Raw genomic sequence first — 26,746 nt, forward strand, 5'->3', positions numbered from 1 at the left:
ACGCAGCAACTAAGACTGTGCCACACATAGTTAAAGTCGCCAAAGCTGTGCCCAAGGGACATACCCCTGCACAAGTGCACTGTGAGTGGAATGCTAGACAGATCCAAATTCCCAGAGGAAATGTTCCAACTTTGAAACTAATGAAACATGGATGTTGCATGGAACAAAATTAACATTGTCTCTCTCACACACAGGTCAACGTCGTGGTTCACCCCCCAACACTGGGGGGGAAGACTCACAGGACCCGGCTCTGCGGGAGGCCGATCCCACCGGCAGCAACGACTCTCACCACTCTGTGGACGCCCCCGACCAACCTGGCCCCTCTGGTGTCCAACGACCTGCAGCACCTGCGTCAGGTACAACGGGGCCAACCACCACCCCACTCCTGCCACATCCCAGGAGACACCCAGGATCCCTGCCCCACCACCACAAAGCAGCCAGTCTGTCCAGGAGGGACAAGGTTCTCCGGGCACCCAGGAGGAGGCAGGCAACACCGCAAATGCCATCCCTCAGGGGTCCCGGAGACCCGATGTGCCCACAATGGCAGGCCAGGCGCAAGTGGGCAGGGGTGGTGGGAGTGGAGGACGGCGGAGGCGCCAGCCTGACCAGTTGGCTGGGGAACCGGTATATGCCCATGTCCGAAACATCCTGGACACATACCGGCAGGACACCACGGGCATGGCCCAGGTTGTGTCCGTCCTCGAGGGGATCAAGACCCAGCAGGCCCAGCAACATGCGGAGCTACATGCCTGTCTACTGCAACACCAACGGAGGATGGAGGACAGACAGGCTGAGCTCGTGACGGCGTTCACAGGAATTCACACTACACTCCGTCGGATGGCCGACAACATGGGCAACCCTCCCTGTGCCAGAAGGCGTAGAACATCACCACCCACAGGGAGGGATCAGGAGGAGGAGGAGGAAACATCCGATGGAGCATCCCAAACATCGTCACGGCCTGCTTCTGAGGGTCCCCGCAGAAGGGCGGGTCTTCCACGGAAAAGACCGTGAGGGTCGGCGCTACAGCACCATCTCCCAGGACACCTGGCCTGGCACCTGGCCCACTGGAGCAACAGCATCACAGCATCAAAAGACATTCTCTGCCACATGGCCTTGCTGGTCACTGTCTGACCAATGTTGACAAAGACTGTGGCATGGACTCTGCGGATTTCAAATGGCAAGGACACCAACTCCCCTAGTGAACTTTGGATTCCACACACCCGGAAAGCCCCTCATGTCAAACCCCCCCCCCCACTAAAATAAAAAGTCACACCATGAAGAGAAGATGCCTTCTGGTTGCATTATTACCTTACATGTGTCTTGTAAAGTCTAACCATGCCTGAGTTCTCTTTTGACTTCAACCATCCACACCCTGGGGCATGAGTCTGGCACAGGACACACATGGGTCACAGTGTATTAGGCAAGACAGACATGGAGCACCATACACACCCGTGATGGGCCCAACCAGCTGAGGGGGTGGCCGCACAACCGTGCCGACAGACATATTGAGTACAGCAACAGTCATGCGCAGAGGTCAGGGATCATGTCGAGTGTCCTGGGGGGCACCCAGGTATGTGTAGACAGGTGGCAGAACCATGTCCTGCAAGCTTGAGTCCGGTGGATGCAGAGAATGGTGGCCTGGCCAACGTTGGATGCATGGGGATGGCACATGTCACAATACCCGCACAGTCATGGACATCATGCACAATACACAGTCTAATCCCACACAAACAGCTTGCATCTTGCTACTCGACACATAGACACATAGCCACTATCACGGAAAACCATGCCAGACATGCCGGATGCACCGTGGCAACACACCAGCATTGACTGAGAAGAGGCACCTTGGAGGCATAGGGACACCTTTATTAGTCATGTATTCGGGATTGCAGAGGCAACTCGAAGTACACATGAACAGTTCATGTGGAGTAACATGTGGGTCCAACACTGGCACCCCCCTTCTGCAGCACAAATGCGTGATAGCCATGGAACTGGCACACAAGTGTCGGCTAACAGCTAAACACCCCCAGCTGCTCACGGAGAGCCTGCCATACACCATTGATCCGCTGATGTGGAAGTCCCACAGCATGTCAAGCCAATGCAAACCGTATGTGTCCGAGGGCAGTGTTACACACATTGATGCCATCATCACATTCCACAATCCCATCACTGATGACTGTCAACAAGTCTGACCATCTATTCAGGTGTACCCAGCTGCATGTAATGTGTACCATGGTGATGCTACATGTCTGCAGAGGAACCAAACATCGACAGGGGCAGTGTGCATACATCGTGAACAACTGCCACACCCAATACACTCCTGATGCATCCCTTACCCTAAGGTGACTTCCAAACGTGTCCGTGCCTGTAACGCTGAGTCAGCACACGATGACGTGTCCATGAGGAATAGCAGTGCCACAACAATGCAACCAGCAGACGGCATGCGCAAGTACCTGGGGAAGAGAGACACACAAGAAGTCAGCCACAAAAAGCACAGCCACTTGCATGTGCATGTACTCGACACATGTATGGATGACAACATGCTAGGTCACAATTATGACTGGGGAAATACAACCATCACTGGCACCATCACTCCAGTGACACACCCACACACACCTCTGACTCACGTGCCATACATGCCGGTGGAGACATACATCGCAACATATGCCACACGGGGACCAATGCGTGCACACTCAAAGTGCACATTCCTGCAGCCTCGGTGCAGGTCTGCAGTCTTTCACATAGTTTCACAGCTCAGCGAAGCGCCGCCCACGCCCCGCCCCCAAATACTGTAGGATTTTGAAAACTTCGACGGAGAGCAGGGGGAGAAGGTGGCTGTGCAGTTGGGATCTTGTAAGGAGTTATTGCCGCCTTGTTCCTCAATTTGCTGCCCGTATGACCCCCAGACTTTCTGGCGTCAGGAACTATCTTGTGACCAAGGTAAATGGGGGGTGGCGGAAATTAATTGCACTTTTCAGGCTGCGGTTTCAATGGACACAAGCATTTGCAATGCAATAGGTCTCGCATTTATACGAGTTTTAGCTACTGGCATTGTAAATGACAATGCTTTTTATTTAAGTTTGGTTTTTTTAAAACTTAAATAAAAGGCACTGTCATTTACAATGCTAATAGCTCAAACTCGTATAAATGCGAGACCTATTGCATTGCAAATGCTTGTTTTGTACATTCAGCCATGCTGCTATCTGACATGGCTAAAAATACTGACAAAACTAATAGCTCTCTCATAGGTGAGATCGACTTGCATTACCCATGCTTGTTTTAGTCTTTCTTCAAGTTAGGGAAAATCATTCTTTTAAAAGTGTCCCCCTGGGGTCTGCGTTTTTACTGTAATGGCGGAAGTGCAGGATGTGATACAGCTGAAGAGGCTTGACCAGAGAGGACTACTACCTCCTATCAAAAGGTGTTTGACCCGGTGGCCAATGCTCGCATATTGCCTTTTCTGTTAGTTGCCCCATGGCGGTGCAGGGGATGCGCGCTAAAAGCCGTTTCATATAATATGCCTTTACATCAGAATAATATATGCCACCAGTCATTTAATAGCAGCCAATTTTCCAGCCCTTCAGTAAAACAGCAAAAAATTATCAACTGATTTGACCTTATTGCAAATAATAGACATCTAAAGCCGAGGATCCTGAGCCTCCCTTGAAGCTCAGTTTGAAGAGAAACATTTCCGAGGTGGACGGCAAGGCGAATTATGCTCATCACTGAAGAACTGCATATGACTACAAACATGATTTTTCTGTTGGAAGGACTGACAGCAACAGAGGGTGCAAACAGAGACATGAGGGTGGTGGGAGGGGCAGGCAACACCATATCAGCAATAAATTAAATAATATGAGCTTCTGTAATGTAATCCGGTGCTTATGTAAAGCGCTCCAAAGCCATTGGTCTTATTTTGAACTTTATAAATGCAACATTGAAGAGGTTGGGGTGTAGGGCTGGTGTGGAACACGATGTGGGAGGGGGCAGGTGCACCAGGGCAAAAAGCAACGACGGGGCAATTAAAAGAAAAAAAAAGTCTCTACCAGACCAGCCGGCTACTGGTAGATGCAATGTAGCTGCTGTTGCTGGGTTGACGAGTTTGCAGTGTATGTTATCATGTGTAGCACACACGCTGGTTTGTCATACACATTTTGGTGTTTGAAAAGGATGAGATACAATGGGTTTCTGCATCTGCTGCAGAGATATCTATGTCAACTGCAGGAAATCCCAGCAGGGCCAGCTTGGCATTTCACCCTTTTGATGTCAATGAAATGAGTTGCAGAGAGTTGAGTTATATATTAACACCAGTCACTTAAGATGCCACAAAGATGCCACCAAGGATGTGGCTGCTCTGATATTATACCAGTGCAGAGAAAATTGTCTGATACATTTTAAATAGGATAAGATGTTGTAATATTGCATGCAAGAAAGAGGAGGTGAGGCTTGGAGAATGGGTAGAGAGGGTTTACAGTGGATGTTTAGGATGGAGAACACATTCAGAGGGTGGAAAGAGAGTGACAATGAATGTACAATGGAAAGAATAAATGAAGGGAAAGGAGCCGACATGGTGAGCTGATATACAGAGTGGTAAGAGGGTTTGGAAATTGGTGATGGAACTGAGAGACAAATCCTGGACAGCGGGTGTATTGAGTGGAGCGAGCTGCGGCCTACATTGCATGGCAATATTTATGGAGAAAGCGTGTGGAACAGAGTGAATGTATAAGATGGAAAGTGCATCTTATAAATAAAGAGCATATGGACAGGGTGGAAAAGTCAAGTGCAGTTGTAGAGTGTTTAGAGTGCACATACAGGACAGAGAGAGGATGTACAGGGCAGAGAGCAATAGTTGACGGAGAGCAAATGTGAACTTGAGGAGAGAGGTGAGCGGATACGCAAGTTGGCATGCAGATATCGGAGGGAAGCATACAGAATGTGGAGGGCAGGGAGCATGTACTGGATGAAGAGCACATTTGGAGGGCAAATGCAGAGGGTGGAGAGCAGAAGTGACAGCAAGAAAGTATATATAGACAGGAGAGCCAATGTAAGAAGCAAATGGAGAGGGTGCAGAGGGTGCTCTGGCGCGAAACTGCACAAAGGACATGGGTGTAGCCGCCCCTCTGTCCTGACCCTCCCATAGGTGGGTCCCACACCTTTCTTGGGTATAAGGTAGGAACCCCTGGCTACAGGACTTTAGATATTTACTGGACTAAACTCTGCTACAGAAACCAGCACTTCGACGATCTACACTGCGCTAGATGACTGAAGAATCTCCCTTGGAGTAAAGGAGTTACTCCCCTGCTTGGCAGGCACCAAAGATGCATCTGACCGGTTTACATCTCCGAAGCTCCTGAGGACTCCGAAGAATATTGCAATACAGGTGGTGTGTTCCCGTGGTCTCTGAGGTCGATCTGTGCGCTCAGCAACTCTGAGGCCTGTATCCCTCGTGGGGACCGTGCAACCCGAACCCCTGGATACCGCGACGATTTGCAGAAGCATCAGATTGAGGTGACCTCTGAGGTTGAGCTTTGGGTTACTTGTATCCCTGACCCCGAGCAGCAATTCCACTGAAGATTGCCGGCCTACACTCCACGAGTGTTCCGTGAGCTGGCCCTTTGTCTTTTCTCTCGAGGTCCCTTCGCGATCCCTGGTCTGTTGACCTGTGGGTCCCTAAGACGGCGTCTTTAACTTTCAGTGGGCTTTCTTGCTTGCTCTAGACATGGCCTGACTCTCCATTGCTTAGGGAGTCCCCAGGACCTTGCTGGTCCTCACCGAAGCATCTTTGCTCTGACCCCATGGGTTGCAGGGGCCAAGGCTTGTTGGTGTTCAATCCGGACACTGACCCACCAGCACTCGACATCATTCGTGGGACAGCTCACCACCGGACTGTGGTCATCGTCGACGTCTCCTGGTCCCCGTGGCTGCAGAGTCAAGCTTCACCTCTTCGCACCTGAAGCACCCGACATCGGTGGGCATTCGTCTATCGTGCCCATGGTCACTGGCAAGTGACTCAGACTCTGTCCCCTCTGCTTTCAGGTTCTTCACATCTCTGATCCAGGCTTGCATCGCACCGGACACTTCTCCTCTTCCCGGCAGCAGCACTTCTTTGCAACACGCCATTGAAATCAATGTGCGTTTCCGACACCTCTTGACCCCTATGCACCCGGCTCCTCTGGAATAGGTAACATGGGTGTTTCGGTACTCTCAAGGGTGCTGGCCGTAGAACTGTCTTAGTTCCAAAGGGTTTGCTTAGAGTCCTCTCCTAAGTGTCCTTAATCTTTATATTTCCAACCGCGACTTTCGCATAGGATTGTACGGGGCTCGCATCTGTGTTCACACACTGCACACGTCCCCTGTGGGTCCCCTGTATCACTAACTTGGGTGGTTCCTTGGGGTCCCAGCGATTCTATGTGCTCTAGGCACTGTGTCTAGTTAAGTCGGGGTTGTTATACCACTTTCTATGGTTCGGTCTCCCCCGGAGCCTATCGTGTATTGTGCTATTTACTGTTGATCGATTGATTGTAAATTGTGTGCTTTGTTCTCTAATCTCATAAAGAGATTAGTAGAGAGTGTTTAGTAATAAATACATATATTTTATATATACCTGGTGGGGTTCTCCTTTCAATTGGTCATTCAGGAGGTTATAGACTGGTAAAACAAGCTGCTTTACATTCCTTCAAGACTTAGCCTGAAGGCTGCTCTCCATAGCTACCACTAGGATAGCTTTCAATAAAGGCTGTCTTTAAACCTATCATCAATAAGGGTCGTTTGGACTGGTGCAAGGTGCCCACTTTAATTAGTGGACAGCATATACCAGGCCAACTTCTCACAGTGACTGAGAGGAAGAGAAATGAAAGAAAGTATGAGCTGGATAGAAAAGGGTAGAGTTACAGAGACAGAACAAGTAATTGGCACAAGCAGTGAGGGGCAGAAAGGAAGTCCGTAATGGGCAAGTAACAGCCATAAAAAAATACCGGGTGAAGAGGGCATTATGACAAATGTATGGAGTAAGGGAGCGTAATGGCTAGATAGTTACAGAGAGAATTGGAGACCGAAAGGTAGATAGTGATGGAGAGAATAGAAGAATTCACTAAAAAGTGGCAGAGAGAAGGGGAAAGTAATTGGTAATTGAATTATGGACAGATGAAGCAAATGCCTTCTATTAATATACATTCTTTTATATATTTTCCAGGAAGGAAATTGAAACAATAAACTTGTATTATAAAAAATAAACCCAAGTAAATGTAATCATGTTTTTTTGTGGTTAGGATACAAATGCACTGTTCCTATTCCCAAAACAGCAAAGGTAATTTATGATGTGTAAGTTCTTTTACCCTAGAACTTAATATATACTAAGAGGTACAGAAGGCATTAGAGTTTATGTTAGCGATTTTGTGTCTGGTCCATCTCAGCAACTTTATGAAAAATAACTAGAGGCCTAACTTACATTAGTATTTTACAACTACACCAAATGCCACACTGATTATATCTTCATTTAAAAAGATTTACAATTACAACTGCTTTATTTTGACAAGGTTTCCTATTGTGTTAAATGTTGCTGTAAAATATATAGGAAGCTTTTTTTTAGAATTAGACTGTCCATATTTGCTGTAAGATATGACCTCACCAATGCAAACATAGCAAATCTGGAGCAAACATATTATATGTGTGTGTTTAAGTTAGAGAAAGAAAGAGATAGTGATAAAGAGAGAGTGTGGGGTGTTGTTAGAGGACTGAGTGCGAAGTGCAGCTTGTTTACATCTTTTCATGGATGTATTGATGAATGGAACTAGCATACTAAGAATGGGACAGGGGCTAGAGCTAACACTTAGATTTCTCAAATCAAATCCAATCAGATGTTTGTTAAGCGTGGCTACTCACCCGTCTCAAGGCGCTGGGGGGTTTGGGGTGGGGGTCGCAGGTTCCAGTCCATCAAGGAGGCGGTCTGTCGAAGAGCCAGGTTTTGAGGTTTCTTGAGAAGATGGGGAGCGATGTTATCTGTCTGAGGTGGAGCGGAAGGTTGTTCCAGGCTCTGGCCGTGTGGAAGGAGAAGGAGCGGCCTCCCGATCTGGTCTTTCTGGTGCTTGGGACCACGGCGTAGGAGAGCTAGGCTGATAGTAGGGTCCTTTGCGGTGCGTGGAATTTGAGTCGGCTATTCAGGTATGCTGGTCCGGTGTCATGGAGGGCCTTGTGAGCGTGGGTTAGCATCTTGAAGGTGACTCTAGCTTCGATGGGGAGCCAGTGGAGTGTGCGCAGGTGCTGGGAGATGTGGCAGTGTCTTGGCAGGTTGAGGACCAGTCTTGCGGTGGCGTTTTGGATGTTCTGTAGCTTGCAAGTGAGATTTTCGTTTATTTCGGCATAGAGTGCGTTGCCGTAGTCGAGCCTGCTGGTGACCAGGGCGTGAGTGACGGTCTTTCTGTGTTCGAGGGGGATCCATTTGAAGGTCTTAGGTAGGAGGCGGAGGGTGTGGAAGCAGGAGGACGAGATGGAGTTGATCTGGTGGTCCATTTTGAGCTCTAAGTCCAGGATGATTCCCAGGTTGCGTGCGTGGTCCGTGGGGGTGGGCGGGCTTCCAAGGGCGAGGGGCCACCAGGTGTCGTTCCAGGCATCTGGGTTTGGGCCCATGATGAGTACTTCCGTTTTGTTGGTATTTAGTTGTAGGCAGCTGTTTTTCATCCACTTGGCAACGGCCCCCATGCCTTCTCGAAAGTTGTGTCTGGCGGTGTTTGGTTCATTGGATAGGAAGAGGATGAGTTGGGTGTCATCTGCGTATGACACAATGTTGAGTCCGTAGGTTCTGACGATGGGGGCAAGCGAAGCCATGTAGACGTTGAAGAGCGTAGGGCTGAGGGAGGACCCCTGGGGTACTCCGCAGGTGGTAGGTATAGGGTCCGAGAGGAAAGGGAGGTGTCTGACCCACTTCGTTCTGCCGGAGAGGAAGGAGCAGATCCAGTTGATGGCCTTGTCTTGGATCCCTGCGTCGTGGAGTCTGCCTATTAGGGTGTGGAGAGAGACTGTGTTGAACGCCGCTGAGAGGTCAAGGACGATGAGGGCTGCTGTTTCTCCTTTGTCCAGTAAGGTACGGATGTCGTCTGTTGCGGTGAGGAGGGCGGTTTCCGTACTGTGTTTTTTTCTGAAGCCGGATTGGGAGGAGTCAAGGATGTTGTGCGCTTTGATGAATGTGACGAGTTGGCTGTTGATGGCTTTCTCGATGACTTTCGCTGGGAACGGGAGCAGGGAGATGGGTCTGTAGTTTTTGAGGTCGGTGGGGTCCGCCGAGGGTTTCTTCTGGAGGGGGTTGATCTCAGCGTGTTTCCAGTTGTCAGGGAACGAGGCGGTTGCCAGTTAGCAGTTGATGGTGTGGCAGAGCATGGGTGCGATGGTGTCGGCGGTTCGGTTGAAAATGTGGTGGTGGCAGGGGTACGTGGGGGCCCCGGAGTGGATTGACTTCATCGTCTTCAGTGTGTCTTCGGTGGTGAGGGTTGTCCAGTTGTCGATCGCTGGCTTCAGGGTGTCGGGGGTGGTTGGTGAGGGTTCAGTGTGTTGGTTGTCTTCGTCGAAGTTGTCGTAGATGCTCTTGATTTTGTGGTGGAAAAAGGTGCTAAGTTTGTCGCAGAGGTCTTGTGAGGGAGGGATGTCGGTGGACTCGCTGGTGGGTTGGGCGAACTCCTTGATGATGTTGCAGAGTTCTTTGCTGTTGTGTGCATGAGTGGAGATTCTGTCTTCAATCGCTTTTTTCCTCATTTTTCTGATGAGTTGGTAGTGGGCATTGGTGGCGGCTCTGAAGTTCTTGTGGACTTCTGTGGATTTGGTGTTCTCCAGGCCTTTTCGAGGCAGCGGCAAGTGCGTCTGGACCCTCAAATTTCAGTGGTGAACCATCTAGCTTTCTTGGCGTGGGTGTTGTTGTTTTTCTTGAGGGGGGCTATGGTGTTGGTGCTGTTGGAGATCCATCTGTGCATGGTTCGGGCTGCGGTGTTGGCGTCGTCGTTTTCTGTGATGGTCGGGGTGGAGTTGATGAGTGATGAGGTTAGCTGGTCGTCGGTGATTCTGGTCCAGTTTCTTCGTGGGTGCAGGTGCTGGTGTCTGTGGATGGTGGGTGTTCTGAAGTTGAAGTGAAAGCATCGATGGTCAGTCCATGGGAGTTCGGAGGTGTGGCTGAAGGTGATGTAGTTTCCTGTTGTGAAGAGGGGTCGAGGGTGTGTCCTGCTGAGCGCGTGGGTTCGGTCACGATCTGGCAGAGTCCAATGTTGTGGAGGTTGTCCAGGAGGGATGTTGTGCTGGGGTTCAATTGGTTGTCGAGGTGGAAGTTGAGGTCTCCCAGTAGGGAGTAGTTGGTGGACGCGATGGCATGTGGCAAGATGATGTCCGTGATGGAATTGGCGAAAAGTCCGAGGAGATCAGGGGGTCGGTAGATGAGGGTTCCTCGGTGGGTGGAGGTAGGGCTGGCCAGTATCTTGAAGTGAAGGTGTTCCAACAGGTCTGTGGGCTCATCGGGGAGTGTGCTCAGGCGGAGGGTGGATTTGTGGACGATGGCGATTCCTCCTCCCGGACGGGTGGGGTGGTCCTTCCTGGATATCTTGTATCCTTGGGGAATGGCAATGTCGATGTCCGGTCCCGAGGTGGTGTTGGTCCAGGTTTCGGTAAAGAATGCTACGTCCGGTGTAGTGCTGTAGAGGAGGTCCCAGATTTCAGTGGCGTGTTTGTGGAGGGATCGGACGTCGAGGAGGATGCATTGCAGGGTCTTCGGTTCGGTTGTGTTCTAGCTGGCGGATTGCGCTGGGTCAGTGGTCTTGGCGGTGCTGCAGGTGTGCCGGCAGCGGTGACAGCTGAAGGGTCCTTGGGTGTCGGCTGGTGATGCTAGCTTGCGGTTGTTGTTGCGGTCTGGATTGAGAGCGTGGAGTGCCTCTGGGTCGTAGCGTTGGTGGTGCAGAGATCCAGGGTTCCTGGCGCTGGTTGCAGTTGGGTCGCAGACAGGCGCAGACGAGCTTGCCTTTGGCACCCCAGTGGGACGGCCGCCACTAAGTAGGGGTCGGGGAGGGCTAGACAGCTGGGAGGCGGGGAGGGGAGCTGGATTAGGCCAGTCGCACTGGTCGTGCTGGGGGGAGGGGCCATGGGTGCAGCAGCGGCGGGGGAAAAAGGGCTGAAAAAGGCAAAAGGAAAAAGGCAAAAAGAGAGTGAAGTGCAAATAAGGCAGCAAAAATACAAGAAAGAGTGAAGGAAAGACATAGAGGACATAGGAGAGTGAAAGGGGGAGATTGAGATGAGGGTAAAAAACGAGTGAAAAACGGAGGAGAGACACAGAAGGAGAGTGAAGGGGGAGCTTGAAATGAGGGGGAACCGACAGAAAATGGAGGAAAGACCCAGACGGAGAGTGAAGGGGGGGAGATAGAAGTGAAATGAAAAAACTAGTGAAAAGGAGAGAAAAAGCAGAGCAAGAGAATGGAGACAGAGGTCCACTGGACCACCAGGGATGAGGCGCAGGTGAAACCTGTGGGTAGAGGAGGGCTTCGAACACCAACACTCGAAATTGCAGGGGTTTGGGGGAAGACCTCACTTAATGGTGGAGCTGCGAGGGAGGGAGAGTGATTTCGCTGACAATGAGTCAGTGGTCTGTAGCAGTGGCTGCTTCAACTCACATATCATGTTGGGATGGGAAAGGGACGTGTGCTTTATCTACTGATTCCTACATATGATGCATCAGTTCTACTAGCTATGTTACTCACTGAGGAATATGCGGTCTGCAAGTTACCCAGCGATTTCTGCAGCAGACACGCAGTCCTCAGAGGTATTGTAATGAGGTTATCTGTATCCGTAACATACAAATATATTTCTGGAGTGAGTTAACTGACCCATTGATGGTGATTGGTACTTCATATTTGCAGATAACACAAACATTTCTAAAGCAGCCCCTCACTCTGTTGTTGAGATTGGAGGGCGGCATGCAGGTTAAAAACAGATCTCTATGGCACATTATTTATTATTATTATTTATTGATTATTGAATTAACCTTAGTGCGACTGAAGTATGTGAATGCAGGATATGCACAGATGAATACAGCAGGTCCTCAACACACTGAGCTATCTTATTGAGATTTATTCCCATTGCCCTAAATCACGATTGGAACTTGTAACCTGGGCGATTACACAGATTTCAAAATCACATTTTATCTTGCATAATATCAAAACAGCTTGGATACCATGGCCTAACCAGTATGTCATTGGCTCAGGTGCAGGGGTGGAAATGGATTTTATGAAGTAATCACATGCTCATTCTTAAATCCTCCTGAAGTCATCAGGAATAGTCACAACTTCTGAAGTTATCAGATACTCATTCTTAAATCCTCCTGAAATCATCAGGAATAGTCACACCTTGTGAAGTCATCAGATACTAATTTTCAAGTCATCCCCATATCATCAGCAATGGTCACACCTTGTGAAGTCATCAGGTACTCATTTTAAAGTCATTCTCAAGTCATCAAGCTCAAGTTTCTAAACTCTGCTGGTGGCTTCAAGAGCTCGATGATGTCTGATGATGTGAAAATGACTTCTAGAGTAGTTGAATGATCATCCAATGACTCTGAGATGGCTTCTAAAGTAATTCTGTTTGACCTGGGAGCCCTCTAGCTCCTTCCCTTCTTAGCGCCTTACTGTATGCTTATTGTGTAACCTGTGAGAGTTCTGAGGTGACATCGGACTAATTAAAAGTGGGATAGGGACGTCATAGCCACAGCATGTGTAGAAGGTCAGCGCTAGTCAAATTACATTATCGCTGTATTACATCGCCGTGTTAGCGACGTATTATCAATGTGTAGCTAACAGGCAATGTAATTCCAGCGAATAACAGGAATAGCGCGTGAAATCCAGCGAAGATTTCACAGCGCTAAGGAGAGGCTTGCTGATAGGGGAGTGTGGGCCTAACATGGCAATCCACCTCCCATTATCAGTATGCCTAAGTCATTTTTAAAGCAGGTGTTACATACATGCGATAACCGCGGTTAGTGCGGTTATTTCTATTGTTTCGCGGGTCTGCTGCACGGCTTGCTAATATCGCGAAGCCCTGTTAGCGAGGATTTCAATGTTATTTAGCTATGGAACGCCTACTTGGCATGTCATTAGCGATATTGATCGCAGGCATGCAAAGTAGCAAGGAAACACGCGCTAACGCTTGTTAGCGTGTCCTTGCAAATATGGTGATAAAAAGATTGCCGCTTTTTCGGCGCTATGTGTCGAAAAAGCGGCAATGTTTCCCTTAATAATATGCCCCTTAGTGTTTTATATCCGAAGGCCTCAGTGCATCTTTTCTCCTAGGGAGGCCTGGTAGGGGAATAGCCGGCATGTGGTCTGATCCGCCACTCACAAGCTTCTTTAAAAAAAAAACACTATACTGTAAGCGGCAAGCGGGGGTGAAGTTGGAACATGTGTAAAGTCGGGCAATGAGCTGCAATAGTTCCATCGGGCCTCCATCGTGGCCTGGTCATCAAGTCGACATACAGCCATCCAGGGACACGCTCACTGCAACTACGTGAAAGATAATAGCGTTCACAATAAGGGGCTTCCACATCACCCTTGTCTAGTCGCACTTTACTTTATCTTAACTGAAGCCCTGACTAGACTTTGATGTTTTGAGGGTACATAGCTGTGTCATACTGGTAAGCTTTGACTGCTTACCCTCACTTACCAGAGAGTCAGTTTCTAAAAGGTAACACATTGACTCACTAGTTTGGAGAGTACAGGCATTGTGACGCCAGAGTTAAATGCTGTATCTTCTGGCTGCCGCAATACACACGGAAAATGTAACATAAATAAACATATTTAAAAAAAAAAATACGCAGTATGTCTAGCCAAGAAGACTCTTTTAGGAAGATTCATCCTATATGATAAAAGAATGATAGCAACGCACGTTTATAAGGAACCTTTCAAACAAGGAGCGTCCCCCACTAAATCTTAGCAGTTTCACCACGAACAAAAGCTACACTGGTTTGTGCGTTTATTACATTAGTGTCTATTTTCAATGGCTCTTAAAGGCTTAGTTTGTTGAGCTGTGTCCACAAATGGTTTCAAAACTCCAGGGAGGAAAAGAAAACATAACCGGTCAGTGGTATTACAAACTCGCGCAATCCAGCGCTTCGGTTAGGAACCAAAGGAAAGGCCCAAACCACAAACGCCATTCTATTCAATTTGGAATTAATTGAAATAATTGCTTCGAATTAAAGGGGATAATTAACCGTGTTATTGCCTCACGCGCTGCCTTGGGCCTTAACTCTCTAGATGCCTTTTAGTTTCTAGGTGTAAACCACAGTGTTACTGTGCTTGGAAAACATGCATTTTGAAGGCATCGCTGTCAATTAGCAGCAACACGGAAAAGTTTTGTTCATTAGCTCCCGCAAACAGATTCCTAATGAAGTGGATTGAATTGCATTCTTAACTCCGAGGTAAAATTAAATATTTCCAGAGGGGCCACGGGAGGCACAGATCCCTAGTCCCACACGGCAGGCATTTTGTTTTTTAACCACAAAGTATTTCTCTGAAGACCTCTTTCTCTGCACGTTGGCCAGAGCTCCACTGCACCAGATAATTAAGTCTGTAATGAGAAAGCCATGCCTTTCTTTTGTTTTCTCTGCAGTTGAATTGCTTGTTTTGCAATTCCTGTGCAAATGTCACAGTCAAAGTTTTCTGAAAATGTTCCACACAAGCAGCTGGTTGCAGGTTCTCGCATACCCCACTTTCATTCGGGTTTCAAATTGGGACTAAAGTCTCTCTGTAGTTCTGCAAATGGCATATTGTAGTTTGTGGGAATTTGATTGAGTTTCACTAGGTGGAGTACAAGGTTAACATTGAACCATGTCATTGGTATTGCTTACCATTCTGGGCTGTCTAATAGCACATCCTGCATATCACAATTCACCTAAAAAATCATCATACCACAAACATCTTACCTAACACATCTTACAGGACATGGACACACCCATTTCATACCCCATTACAGCAGATCACACAAAATAATTCTGGACCTTCCCACTTGAATTCAATGAGCTGCACTTTCCACTGTTGCAGACCCTAACACGAGGCACGGCTTCACACCACAGACCACTGCATCATACACCACTCAAAATGCAGCAGCAAACATATAACATCACACTCCTCAAATCACATCATATGCATTCATACCGTACTACATGAGACCACACCGGTATGCACATAACCATTCCTACCCGAGGACACCACAAAACCCACAATTCCATGTCATACAACTCTCATCCGTCCACACTATATTACACCACAACACCACTGCCATACCACAGCATGCAAACCTCACTGCCACTTACATTTCTCTTTCACACTACACAAGCCTTTGATGATTTCACTTCCCTGCACAAAGCGCTTTAGCTGTGTCAAAGAATCAGAATAAGTTCCCTCCAATTTAGCTCACCTCTATATACCATTTCCATTGGGCTCTGAAGATCAGTTGCCTCTATGTCATGTGACTACCCTGATCTTAGCCACCGGCAAAAACCTCCAAAATAGGCTCCCAGACTCGATAACCTTTGGGCACTTACTAGAGTTGATCTTTAAAAACTCTAACCACACAAAACCTTATCCTACTCTCATATTGCACCATCACCTAGTAGTTCATCATTCCTACAAAGTGGGCTAACATTTATAAAAAAGTACACCACCCCTGGACACAAGAGTACAAAGAACACAATTCCACTTCTCAGAAATCACGAAACGAAGCACCTGAACACAATCCAATAGAGACCATACTATAAACCAAAACCACTACATTTCTCCTAGTCAAAACTATAGCACATTCCATCATAACAAATATACACACACATAGAATAACATATATCACACCAGAGCACACTACTAAACTCCTTAACACAACAAAGAAGACCATACCATTTGTCCATACTCATCACAATTATTTTAATACCCTATAATCCATGTACCCCACCCTTTATCTCAGTTCCACACAATCTAACATCACTGCACACAATCTTAAAGAAAGTAAACAGAATCCCACAGAGACCATACTATAAACCAATCCATATCTTCTAGTCCAAACTATAGCACATTCCATCACAACAAACATCCACACACATAGACTAACATATATCACAACGCAGCACACCATTACCCCACACCGCAACAAAGAAGACCATCGCATAAGTCCATATACATCACAATTACCCAAAAATTCTGTAATCCATATCCCACACCCTTTTTCTCAGTTCCACACAATCTACCACCACTGCACACAATTCTAAAGTAACTAAAGTCAATCATATCTTAGTGTATGAAAGTGCTTCTTTTTGCACGGTCAGGCTCACTTTTGTGACTGATGATCTTGGGTTTTGAACTCTGAATACTAAGGCACTACTATCCAGTCTGCAGTAGATGTGCTCTTACCTCTAAAGCACAGTAAAAGTGACTAATCCCAAAATGTTTTTTACATTTGTATTGAATAAGATGTCAAATTTATTTTTTAATGTTCTGATGTTGTTCCTTTTAATGAAATGTGTGCATTGCACAATTTTTTTTAATGTTTTCTATATTTTTAAATACTGTTGTGAAAATGTTTTTACTTGTGATGTTTGTATATTTTAGATCTTGTGGACCTCGATTGAGTTCCAAATCTTGAGATAAAAAGACTTGAACTTGGCCAATACCCAATTGGCATATTTACCTTTCTCATAAGGTCATGATATACAGTGCAGGAAATACATCAATGGCTTAAATGTCACCTATAAACTGCACCACCACTAGGCTGACAGGAAAATAAGGCTTCTTACATGTGTAGCCTGGCTTCTACAGTTTTTTCACTTGCAAGCAGACCTGCGAATGTAACCTTCTAAACAGGAGGGCACCCTAATTTTTTTCAATATCAAATAAGTCACTTAGTGCATACTCGCCCCTTATCTTATACGTCAATAACCTTTGCACCCATTTAGCAGCTAGCACACAGTACATTGCAAAGATAAGTGGCACCCCACTCCCAGCACAGCTGTATGCGGACGACACAGTTCTAATGGCCAGTACACCAAAGGCCCTGTATATGTTAGTTCATACTTCTGTGAATTTCATGGGCAAGCTTGGCTTATCAACTAAAGTTTCAAAAGTCATTTATAATGACTGTGGCCCAAAGAGATCTCAGGTTCCCAAAATTGTAGTTGGCTTAAACATCCTATTAAGTAAAAAACTATTTTTTTAATTTAGGTATCACTTTTAGTGCGACAGGTTCTTGGGTACTGCATATTTTGCAAAGCAGTGCAAAATTTGCTAGGTCAACAGGCTGGCTTCTTGGTCTTCCACGCCCTTTTAGCGGGTTGTTCCTGGCCCCAGTGTTACAAATCCATGCTGCACAATGTGCCCCAGCAGCTTCCTGTGGGGCAGGTGTGTGGGGGAATCGCTGATTGTATGCCCACACAGAGGGAGGAAAATATATTTTGTAGGAGAACTGTTCCTGTCTGTTGGACCCGGCCTCGTAGAATGGCCCTCCGTGCCCCCGCACCCCCGAAACCTGGTGCCTGCAGCCCAAGCACGCGGCCCAGCCGACCTTTCCCACCAGGACACCTGCACCAACCCCGGACATCCCCGTCCATGGCCTCTCTCCTTTCGGCCACCCCGGGCCCGCGTGCCCACTCCCTGCAACAAGATGGCCGCCCGGCCCCAGCGCGACCCGGGCCTCGAGGCGCCACTCCGGCTGGAGGACATCACGCTTCCAGGGGATGAGAGAGGGAGGAGCAGTTTCTATCGCACCTCTGAACTCCCCTGGGACGATGGGTTTCGATCGGCCCTCCGGCCTCCCTGCGGGCTGGCTCCGTGCCTGCTGGGTGTCTGGGACTCCTCCCGACCCGGCCCTGAAAGGATCAAAAAGACAATAGCAGGAAACCCCGACAAGCGGCCCCCAGGGGACAAGACCCCTGCCTGCGCAGACTCCGGACATCAAAGCGGGGTCGACCTATAACAAGGGGTGCTCTGAGACTGTCCGGCAGATTCGACGCTGGAACCACGAGAGCCTGCTGACGTGGTCGCGGCCCCTGGACCTTGAACCCACCTGAGCCCTGCTGAGTGACTCGCGGCTCCCTGAAGATCGTAAGACCTCCGAACTTGTACCTGAGCCCTGCTGAGTGACTCGCGGCTCCCTGAAGATCGTAAGACCTCCGAACTTGTACCTGAGCCCTGCTGAGTGACTCGCGGCTCCCTGAAGATCGTAAGACCTCCGAACTTGTACCTGGGCCCTGCTGAGTGACTCGCGGCTCCCTGAAGATCGTAAGACCTCCGAACTTGTACCTGAGCCCTGCTGAGTGACTCGCGGCTCCCCCAGACTCTCACGGTCCCGCCGGACCCCGACTCCGACCACGTATCCCCCAGCTCGAGGATTGTGAGCTGTGCGCCGGATACGTCCCTGCTTTGAACCGTTACCAGAGACAGTCCCGCTACCCCCTACCTTTCCGAGACTCTTGAGCCCGTGCTCACCTTGTACATATTTGCAGTGATACCTATTTGATAAAACTTGTTTCTGAGAATACCCAGTGTGGTCTCTCTGTGTCGTGGGGTGCCAGAAGTACGATCCTAGTTGCGAGATTCCACCCCCCGGGGGAATCTCTCGCCAGTGCCCGGCTACAATACTACACGGGTGGGACTCAGGGAAGTCAGGACCCCTTTCCGGGCTCCTCTGGGGTCGCCGTCTAACATTGGTGGCAAGCGACGGGATTCGGGCCCATCACCTAGAGATCGTACAGTGAACAACGGACGCACGACCAACAAAGATGGCAGAAGGAAGCGCCATGAGCTCCGCAGAAACCAACGCCAACAGAGTGTTCCAGGTGGAGCACCTGGAAGAATACACACACAAAGAGCTAAAACAATTTTGCAAAGAACTTAAAATCGCTACCACTGGCCTCAACACTAAGGAAGACTTGCAGAAAGCACTGAAAACTTGGGTGGAGACCGGGGCATCCCGCCCGGAAGGCACGGGGGAGCGCCCCGACGAAGCCGAACCCCCTCCAAGTGAAAGCAGCGACAATCAGGTGCGAGGCATTGTACCAGACGGGGGCCTATCCCCGGGAGAACTCGCGGACAGAGAGAGAAGCCGCAGTCATGAACTCGAGTTAGCCAAACTCAAAATCGAGGGCGAATTGAAGTTAGCGGAGAAAAAGCTAGCGGTAGAGCAAATGCGCGTACAAGGCGAACTGGAAGAAAAGAAGCTCCAACGGGAGCACGAAGGAAGAAAGCTCCAACTAGAGCACGAACGCAGCTTAAAAGAACTCGAGCTCAAGGCCCGAAATGAGGACGGGAGGCCCTCGGGGAACCGAGAGACGGCCCCCCCAGCGGAACAAAAGGTCCACATCCCCAAGGATGTGGTCAAAGAATATTATAAAAACGATGACATTCAGCAATGGTTTCGGGCCTACGAGGTCGCCATGACCTCCCATCGGATTCCGCAGAAGGACTGGGGGGCGGGGTTGTGGGGGCGGTTTCTGAGCGAAGGAAGGGACACCCTGCTCGACCTACCCCTCTCCCTGCAGACCTCCTACAGCCACATGAAAGAGGCTCTCCTCACAAGATACGGCCTCACCCCAGAAATGTACCGCCAACGGTTCCGGGACTGCAGGAAGATCCCGGGCACCACCTGGGTGGAGTATGTAAACTTTTTTAGTCGGGCCTTCGATGGGTGGGTCAAGGGCAGCAAGGTCACCACCCTTGCCGAACTCACTGACCTCATGTTATGGGAACATCTGGCTGCGAACTGCTTCGTAGAGCTACGTCAACATCTGCTAGATAGCAAGCTCACAGATCCCCGGAAGCTGGCTGTGGAGGCCGACCGCTGGACCAACACCCGGGTCTCCCGGGGCATGGTAGGAGAGTACCCCCGAACCAGTCAGGGACCACCCCGCCAGAGAGGGGGAGGGAACCAGGGAGGGCCGAGAGAGTCCCAGCCTAGCCCCCCGAAGACACCACCTCCACCTTTTCCGGCGCCCCCCCCACCAGTAACAGGGCCCCCTGGGAGACGAGGACACCGGGTGACGTCACATGTTTTCGTTGCCAGAAACCCGGGCACTACGCCAATGACCCAGAGTGCCCCATGGCCACCCAAGTCACCCCTGCGAGACAGATAGTCAACGTAGCCCTGGGGGAGGAGGTTGAAGAAGCCGCGGAGTGGGAACCCGCCGCTATGGCCCTAGTATCCCTGGGAGATAGGGAAATGATCCCTGGTAGCCTCCTACCGTCCAACACACAGAAATATGGGCAGCTCGTCAAGATCAATGGCCACCAGGTAGAGGCCCTGCGGGACACCGGGGCCAGTATCACCGGTGTCCTCAGGCACCTAGTTCCCGAGGAGCAGATCCTCCCCAATGTCTTTTGCCCCGTAATATCTGCAGACAATAGGGAAAGTATGTGTCAGGTAGCCCTGGTGCCATTTGAGTGGGGAGGGGTGATAGGTAAACTCAAGGTGGCCGTAAGAACCTCCCAGCCGGTCGACTGCCTCTTAGGGAACGACCTGGAGAGTTCTCCCTGGAAGCACGTAGAGCGCAAGGCCCACCTAGGAATGATGGGACTCCCCGAGTGGGTGTGTGCCACCACCCGATCTATGACAGCCCGACTCACTCCCCGGAGAGAAGTCGAGGGCACCCCGGTCGAAGAAGCCCGTACCGTCCCCGCCGAGGGTCCTCCCGTTCCCCCATCGGAAGGGTCCGTCGCCAGCGACGAACCCGCACCATCCGACCCCGCCCCGGTCCCCGAGTTGGGGGATCTACCCGAGTTGGCCCATTGGCGCCACGAGGGCGGGCCCACCCGGGAAGAATTTTGCCGGGAGCAAGCCACCTGTCCTTCCCTGGTCGGGCTGCGGCGCCAGGCCGAGGGCCAAGCCGCAGGTGACCAGACCGGAACGCACCGAATCTATTGGGAGAATAACATCCTGTATAGTGAGCAGAAATCAGTGGAGCTGGGATCCGGACGGGTACTGGTGGTACCCCTCCGCTTCCGGGACTTCCTCCTGGGCTTAGCCCACGATGTCCCCCTCGCCGGTCACCTGGGTCAGGACAAGACCTACAGCTGTCTCGTGACCCATTTTTATTGGCCTAAGATGAAGGCAGCGGTAGAGGCACACTGCAAGTCCTGCCCCACGTGCCAAGCCAGTGGGAAGAGTGGGGGAAAGCGCAAGGCCCCCACCTCCCAAGGTCACCGTTTCATCTTGGTCCTAGTAGACCACGCCACCCGCTATCCAGAGGCTATTCCCCTGCGCACCATTACGGCCCCCGTGGTGGGCCGGGCCCTGATGGGGATCTTTTCCAGGGTGGGTTTCCCCCGCGAGGTCGTGAGCGATCGCGGCACTAATTTTATATCAAGGTATATGACGTCCCTGTGGCAACAATGTGGGGTGTCCTATAAGTTCACCACCCCGTACCATCCCCAAGGGAACGGCCTAGTAGAGAGGTTTAATAGGACTTTGAAAGGGATGATCGCTGGCCTAGAAGAGCCCCTCCGGCGTAAGTGGGACGTCCTGCTCCCCTGCCTCTTGTTCGCTTACCGGGAGGTCCCCCAGAAGTCCTTAGGGTTCAGCCCGTTTGAATTACTCTATGGGCACCCCGTCCGAGGTCCCCTCAGTTTGGTTAAGGAAGGGTGGGAGGCAGCACCCCAGACCACCCCCCGAGATGTGTTCCAATATGTCCTGGCCCTCCGGAACCAGACCAGGAGGTTCCGAGAACTGGCCGAGGCCAACCTGGAGGCGAGTCAAGAAGAAATGAAGCGCTGGTACGACCAGAATGCCACTCTGGTCGAGTTCCAGCCGGGCCAGCAGGTGTGGGTCATGGCCCCCGTGAAGCCTGGCGCTCTCCAGGACCGATGGACTGGGCCCTACAAAGTGGTTGAGAGGAAGAGCCAAGTCACCTACTTGGTGGACGTCCAGTCGCCTCGGGATCCCCTCCGGGTCCTGCACGTGAACCGCCTCAAGCCTCACTTCGTGCGGACAGAACTGAGCCTCCTGCTGGCCACCGATGACGGGGCCGAAGATGAGTCGGACCCCCTCCCGGACCTCCTGTGTGTCAAGGAGCAGGATGGCTCCATGGAGGGAGTGAACCTCTCCCCAGCCCTCACTGCCCAGCAACAAGCGGACTGCCACCAGCTCCTCAGACAATTTTCCGACCTCTTCTCCCTGACCCCCCGGGTCACCAACTGGTGTGTTCACGATGTGGACACCGGGGACAGCCCGCCGGTGAGGCACCGAGCCTACCGGGTTCCTGACCGGGTCCGGTCCTGCATTCAAGCTGAAGTCTCGAAGATGTTGACCCTGGGGGTGATCGAGCCCTCTGACAGTCCCTGGGCCAGCCCCGTGGTCCTGGTTCCGAAGGCAGCAGCTCCCGGTGTCGCCCCCGAGCTCCGGTTCTGCGTGGATTACCGGGGGCTCAATGACGTTACCCGAGCCGATGCCCACCCCATTCCACGAGCCGACGAGCTCATTGACCGACTAGGGGCCGCCCGGTTCCTCAGCACTTTCGACCTCACCTGCGGCTACTGGCAGATTGCGCTCACCGAAGGGGCCAAGGAGAGGTCTGCTTTCTCCACCCCCGATGGGCACTACCGCTTCCGCGTGATGCCCTTCGGGATGAAAAATGCCCCGGCCACTTTCCAGAGACTGGTAAATAGGGTCCTGGCCGGGCTAGAACGGTTCAGCGCGGCCTATCTGGACGACATCGCTGTCTTCAGTTCAGAGTGGAGTGAGCACCTCCAGCACCTCCGGAGAGTGCTAACCGCCCTGCGCCAGGCAGGCCTCACCGTAAAAGCCAGCAAGTGCCAGATCGGGCAAGGATCCGTAGTCTACCTGGGGCACCAAGTCGGGAGTGGCCAGGTCGCTCCTCTACAGCCAAAGATCGACGCCATCCTGGCCTGGGACCCACCCATCACCCAAACGGAAGTCCGAGCCTTTCTGGGACTCACGGGCTACTACCGCCGATTCATTCGGGGGTATGGCAGCCTGGTCGGCCCTCTCACTGAACTCACGTCTAAAAAACAGCCAAAGAAGGTGCAATGGACGGCTGCCTGCCAGGAAGCTTTCGATGCTCTAAAAAAGGCCATGTGCACGGCCCCCGTCCTCCAGGCTCCCGACTACACCAAGGAGTTCATAGTCCAGACCGATGCCTCCGAGCATGGCATTGGGGCCGTCCTGTCCCAAGTGAATGATCAAGGCCGGGACCAGCCCGTCGCCTTCCTCAGTCGGCGGCTGCTACCCCGAGAACAGAAGTGGAGCACCATAGAGCGCAAAGCCTTTGCCGTGGTCTGGGCACTCAAAAAACTACGACCCTACCTGTTCGGCACTCATTTCAGGGTCCAAACTGACCATCGGCCCTTGCGATGGCTCATGCAGATGCGAGGAGAAAACCCCAAGCTACTGCGGTGGTCAATCTCCCTCCAGGGAATGGACTTCACCGTAGAACACCGCCCTGGTACGGACCACGCCAACGCTGACGGCCTCTCCCGGTTCTTCCGCCTCAGCGAAGAGAACCCCCCAAGGTGATGGGCAGTTCTCTCCGGCTTTCAGCTGGGGGACCCCCGAAACCTGGTGCCTGCAGCCCAAGCACGCGGCCCAGCCGACCTTTCCCACCAGGACACCTGCACCAACCCCGGACATCCCCGTCCATGGCCTCTCTCCTTTCGGCCACCCCGGGCCCGCGTGCCCTCTCCCTGCAACAAGATGGCCGCCCGGCCCCAGCACGACCCGGGCCTCGAGGCGCCACTCTGGCTGGAGGACATCACGCTTCCAGGGGATGAGAGAGGGAGGAGCAGTTTCTATCGCACCTCTGAACTCCCCTGGGACGATGGGTTTCGATCGGCCTTCCGGCCTCCCTGCGGGCTGGCTCCGTGCCTGCTGGGTGTCTGGGACTCCTCCCGACCCGGCCCTGAAAGGATCAAAAAGACAATAGCAGGAAACCCCGACAAGCGGCCCCCAGGGGACAAGACCCCTGCCTGCGCAGACTCCGGACATCAAAGCGGGGTCGACCTATAACAAGGGGTGCTCTGAGACTGTCCGGCAGATTCGACGCTGGAACCACGAGAGCCTGCTGACGTGGTCGCGGCCCCTGGACCTTGAACCCACCTGAGCCCTGCTGAGTGACTCGCGGCTCCCTGAAGATCGTAAGACCTCCGAACTTGTACCTGAGCCCTGCTGAGTGACTCGCGGCTCCCTGAAGATCGTAAGACCTCCGAACTTGTACCTGAGCCCTGCTGAGTGACTCGCGGCTCCCTGAAGATCGTAAGACCTCCGAACTTGTACCTGGGCCCTGCTGAGTGACTCGCGGCTCCCTGAAGATCGTAAGACCTCCGAACTTGTACCTGAGCCCTGCTGAGTGACTCGCGGCTCCCCCAGACTCTCACGGTCCCGCCGGACCCCGACTCCGACCACGTATCCCCCAGCTCGAGGATTGTGAGCTGTGCGCCGGATACGTCCCTGCTTTGAACCGTTACCAGAGACAGTCCCGCTACCCCCTACCTTTCCGAGACTCTTGAGCCCGTGCTCACCTTGTACATATTTGCAGTGATACCTATTTGATAAAACTTGTTTCTGAGAATACCCAGTGTGGTCTCTCTGTGTCGTGGGGTGCCAGAAGTACGATCCTAGTTGCGAGATTCCACCCCCCGGGGGAATCTCTCGCCAGTGCCCGGCTACAATACTACACGGGTGGGACTCAGGGAAGTCAGGACCCCTTTCCGGGCTCCTCTGGGGTCGCCGTCTAACACTGTCCCTGTATCCGCCTCACATTTTCTTTGCCAAAGTAATTTACGCCTGCCTTGCTTGAGTGATTTAATTCAGACTAAGAATCCGGTATTGCAGCTCTTTATTTGGCAAAACAAGGAAGCTTCTTTAACGCGGGCTATAATTATGTACTGTTTGGCATGTGATAGGGGCTTTTGTCAATTCCTTGGTTAGCGTATGTGAAAGACTTACTAGAGGGGGTTGGTCTTTCTGGCGCATTTTTTGATACAGCTTCTTGCAGATTTTTTTAAACAGCTTCATGCATTGACATTAATAAAAAGCATGTGTCCGCTTTTTTGTTAGCCCAATTACACAAAGAAAGGGTTGCGGAAGAGTCCCAGTAAACAACAATTGAAAACCATTTGATGATAAACACGGGGTAAACATAGAAAGTTCTGTATGAAAACCAAGAAGGAATTGGGAGCATTCTCTTTAGTTTCAGTTCAGAGCTGACGCGGTAAAGTATCTGCTCTGTTTTCCTATAGAGTGTCAGCTGAATCTAGATATGAGAATCTAACCCAGTAATATTGGTGCTAAGTAATCAATGGTTCATTTTCTGTTATTTTGTACATTTTATGAAATTTAGACTAAAAGCTTTCTGGTCCATCTTGTTTGATGAATGAATGTAAGACATTGTGCACTAGCATACCATTTTTAGGTCGAGGGTGAACCAGCTCGCAAATGGTGCTCTGCAAAGAGCTGTGGTAGTTCAGTACGGAGAGAGTACAGAGAGAAGCCCCGCCCACTCCCCGTCCTTGTTTTTCATTGGCTTGTGTTTTTGTCCTTTGTAAATGCTGCCTTCGGATTAGTTTATAGGCTTGTTAGTCCCTCCTTATTTCGATTATGTCATCATTTGTATCCTCCCATGGCAACTGGCCCCTTTACTTGCTTGTTACCCGATACATGAACTTTTTGTTTATTGAGGCTGGACAATGGCGGCCGCATGTTTTTTAAACACGCCAGGGTTTTGCACACTGCGGGCAAGGTGTGTTGCAGGACAGCCTTGGCTGTGCGCCTTGGGATGGCAGAGGGCACTGGCTCCTGTTCCTGGTTTAGATGGAGGAGGCAGGCAGCAGGCAGCACCAGTGCTTCCCTGCTGCCCGCAGAGGCTGGACAATGGCGGCCGCATGTTTTTTAAACACGCCAGGGTTTTGCACACTGCGGGCAAGGTGTGTTGCAGGACAGCCTTGGCTGTGCGCCCTGGGATGGCAGTGGGGCACTGGCTCCTGTTCCTGCGTTAGATGGAGGAAGCGGGCAGCAGGCAGCACCAGTGCTTCCTCGCCACCCGCAGTGGCATGGAGGAGTGAGCGGGCAGGATTCGGGTGGGTCACTCTGCTGCAGCAGAACCAGGAACACACTAGCATATCCTCAACACACCACACTGAGGAGTGTTGCACAGGGTTTGGGCGTGGCAGTTTCTGGCTGGTGCTTGTTTACAACTAGCAGGATCTGAGCTGAAAATCCAAAGCCAGTTTTATTTCTTCCAAGCACACACTGCTGGTGCACATGTGTAGCTGTAAGACACGCGACAAGAAAGCTGTGCCTCTGAGCTGAAATATAGAGCAATATGTGGACACAGAAAGGAGCAGAGCTGTATGTTTAAGGAACCAGGGGAATGTGTTATGCCAGACAGCAGGACAGAATAAGCACTAGGATTTGAGCGAGATCTGCAGCTAATGCTGCCTAGGTGTTGTAGACGAGAACAATGCTCATTCCCTGATTAAACGCTGACTGCTGCTCTTGTTCATATGTGTTCGCAGTGAGATGTAGGTCTGGGAGACTAGCGTCTCCAATACAGGAAGCGTGGTTACCACATAGATGGTGCAGCAGCGGCATGATAAATGACTGCATGCCCACCTAACCTCACTTGAATCATGCGAGAGGGGGGCTGCTGGAATTCAAATAGACTTTCTGGTTCTCAGCAGTGGGCAATAATAGGATACTCACAGCAAGATGACAGATGCAGGGTAAAGATACTATTTTGCACTAT

This window comes from Triturus cristatus, chromosome 1_1 (genome assembly GCF_964204655.1).
Source record: "Triturus cristatus chromosome 1_1, aTriCri1.1, whole genome shotgun sequence".
In the NCBI taxonomy this organism is placed as follows: Eukaryota; Metazoa; Chordata; class Amphibia; order Caudata; family Salamandridae; genus Triturus; species Triturus cristatus.